Here is a 3,416-nt window from a genome sequence, read left to right as displayed (position 1 = left end):
CAAAGAAAAGATATCAAAGGTATTCACCTGGGGAAAGAAGAGGTGAAACAATCATTATTTACAGATGATATGATTTTATATATGGAAAATCCCAAAAGCTCCACAAGGGGAGTACTGGAAGCAAAACAGGAGTTTGGCAGAGTGGCAGGATACAAAAACAAAGAGAAGTGCATCGGACTGCTATACACATTGAATAAGACCACAGAAGAGGACATCAAAAAGGTGGGTGCACTTCACAATAGCCAAGCACAAATTAAAATATTTAGAGGTATAACTGACTAAAAGAACAAATGATCTATATGAGGAAAACTACGGAACACTATAACAAGAAACCAAGAGTGACCTCAACAAATGGAAGAATATCTTATGCTTGTGGATTGGAAGACTCAAATAGTAAAGATGTCAGTTCTGCCCAAGGCACTATATAAGTTTAAGGCAATCCTGATATAATTATTCTCATCTTTTTAAAAAAACATGGAAAAACTGATTACCAACTTCATATGAAGAGGAAAGAAGCCCAAATTAGCAGAGAACTCTTGAAGCAGAAGGACACAGTGGGAGGGCTTCCTTTACCTGACTTTACCACATTTTATATAACCAAAGATGTCAAAAACGCATGATATTCACATAACCAATGCAGAAGAACTGAAAACCGAAAATTAAAATCATCAGCTTACTGACCTCATCTTTCATGAGAACCCACAAATATCAAATGGGAAGCAGATGCCCTCTTCAACAAGTGGTGTTGGAAAAATGGGATATCTACCTGCAGAAAATGTAGCAAGACCCTTATCCCACTCCATGCACAAGAATAAACTCAAGGTGGATCACAGACCTTGAGGTAAAAGCCCAAATGACTAGGGCCACCAATGAGGGAATTGGGACCAACTTGAGAACTTTGGCACAGGAAATACATAGGCTATCAGAAATAGGGAAGGACACACACACAGAGGAGGCAGAAATGGACAAATTGGATGTACTGAAGATAAAACACCTGTGTACATCAAAGAATTCACTGAGAGTAATAAGAGAGCCAACAGACTGGAAAAACATCTTTTTTTTTTTAAACATCTCTTCACGCACTGTGGGCGACGCGTTGGTCAAAATACGGAACGCTTCACAAATTTGCGTGTCATCCTTGCGCAGGGGCCATGCTAATCTTCTCTGTATCGTTCCAATTTTAGTATATGTGCTGCCGAAGCGAGCACTGGAAAAACATCTTTAGCAATGACACATCAGACAAAGGCCTTATTACTAAAATCTACAATACTCTGCTAGCTTCCAAAAAGAAAAAAAAACACAATTGCCCACTGAGGAGGTGGGCAAAGGACCTGAACAGAAGTTTCACATGGGCAGAAATCCGAATGGCAAATAAACATATGATAAAATGATCCTGATCGTTAGCCATAAGAGAAATGCAAATTAAAACAACGAGATACCACCTAATAACCTCAAATAAAGCTTAATTTAAAAAGAAATCAGAAAGCAACAGGTGGTGGAGGGGCTGCGGGGAGACAGGAACTCTCATCTACTGCTGGTGGACCTGTAACTATGTACAGCCACTATCGAAATTGATCTGGCGATATCTAAAGCAGATGGAAATCAAGCTACCATACGACCCACCAATCCCCCTACTGGGCATTTACCCAGAAGAGGCAAGAAACAAACCACAGTCAGACATCTGTGCTCCAGTGTTCATTGTGTCAGTTTATAATTGGAAGGAGTTGGAAACAATCCAAGTTTCTATCAACAGATGAATGGATTTAAAAACTGTGGTACATACATACAATGGAGTGCTACTAAAAAGCAGTGATGAACACATGAAGCAAATAGCCGCATGGGAAGAACTGGAGGAAATTATGCTAAGCAAACTAAGTCAAGCACAAAAGGACAAGTATAACATGAATCCGCTGAGGTAAGCTTAAAAATGCAAATTAGGCATAGGGAAAAAGTTACTGTATACAAATATTCCTTGGGTGAGGCCCAGGTTTTATGGCAGGGGCCAGATCAAATGCAGGGATTTATATGGTAGCCAACTAAAAAGAAGGGGGGGTTAAGGAAAAAATGGGTAGAAGGGAACACAGTACTAACCCACTCAAGGGGGGAGTATTGTTTATATTTCCACAAGGAAAGAGGGACCAGACTTCAACTCGGTGCTCCAACACATGAATGCAACATACCGCCATGGAGCTGATAATCAGTGGAGAGGTCTGAGGGGCCAGCCCCAATCCCAACTACATGGACACCTGCCCCTCCTCCAGAAGAATTTATTTCAGAGGACATCATTGAAGCTGCAGCTCAGGGAGGGAGGCATGTCTGATCAGAGCCCATGGCTGCAAATGAAGGCGGAGCAAGAAAGAGTGGAGCGCATCCTGGTCACCAAGCCTTAGGGACGATATTCCCACTCAGAGCATCCAATCCACAGAGAAGACCATATGGCTGGCTCCACTATGAGATACAACATCCCTCACTGACCCATAGCCCTAAAGGGGACAACAGGGAGACACAGTGTGGGAATTGTGCCCGATCTGATCCTACCGCACTGAGGCCAAACACTAAGGGTGTGCAACAGCAAGTGGTATGGAGAAATGAAGTCCCCAGGGAAACCAAAAATAGACTTTGGGGCCAAGGAGTGGCACCCCATCAAACTGGACCAGAACACACTCTTAAAGGCCAACAAACAGTCTTTGTTGTTGTTGTCTGTCATAAGCTTTTCATTTTTCTTTTGTTTTGTTTTCTTGTGTTGCTTTATCTCGGCTCTGTCTTGTTTTTATATGTGTTATTATCTCCGTCAGTCTGTTGAAATAAAATAGTCTGGATGAACAATCTGGAGGAGAAAGCAACAGGGCCGATGATTCCGGGGGGACATTGGAGAGGGGGAGGTGCGGGGGGAAGAAATGGTGTTAACAAACTCAAAGACAAGGGAAAAACAAGTAATCCAAATCGGTGTTGAGGAGGATGTGGGATGCCTGATGGGGCATGATCAAGGATAATGTAACTGAGGAATTACAGAAACCCAAATGAAGGCTGAGCATGATAGTGGGACAAGAGGAAAGTAAAAAGAACTAGAGGAAATAATTAGGAGGCAAAGGGATTTATAGAGGTCTAAATAAAGACATGTACATATGTAAATATATTTTAATATAATCAGGGAGACATAGATCTATAAGCATATATTTATAGGGTTAGTATTAAAGCAGCAGATGGACATTCGGCCTTCACTCAAGTACTCCCTCAATACAAGAACACTTTGTTCTATTAAACTAGCATTTCATGATACTCACCTTCCTGACACAATTGCAAAGACAAAGCAGGTACATAAGCAAACATGGTGAAAAAAGCTGATGAAGCCCAGCTATCAAAAGATATAGCATTTGGAGTATTAAAGACTTGAAGGTAAACAAGTGGCCATCTAG

General features: G+C 41.5%; 1 non-coding gene across 1 annotated transcript; it reads right to left on the bottom strand.

Moving 5' to 3' along the window:
- Positions 1–1,101: 1,101 nt before the first annotated feature.
- LOC142432817 (U6 spliceosomal RNA) lies at positions 1,102–1,208 on the bottom strand. Its single transcript, XR_012780922.1, has one exon. It is a non-coding gene; the product is annotated as a U6 spliceosomal RNA (small nuclear RNA).
- Between the last annotated feature and the right edge of the window lie 2,208 nt (positions 1,209–3,416).

The sequence above is a fragment of the Tenrec ecaudatus genome, chromosome 18 (genome assembly GCF_050624435.1).
Source record: "Tenrec ecaudatus isolate mTenEca1 chromosome 18, mTenEca1.hap1, whole genome shotgun sequence".
Classification (NCBI taxonomy): Eukaryota; Metazoa; Chordata; class Mammalia; order Afrosoricida; family Tenrecidae; genus Tenrec; species Tenrec ecaudatus.
This window is presented reverse-complemented; position numbering and strand designations above follow the sequence as displayed.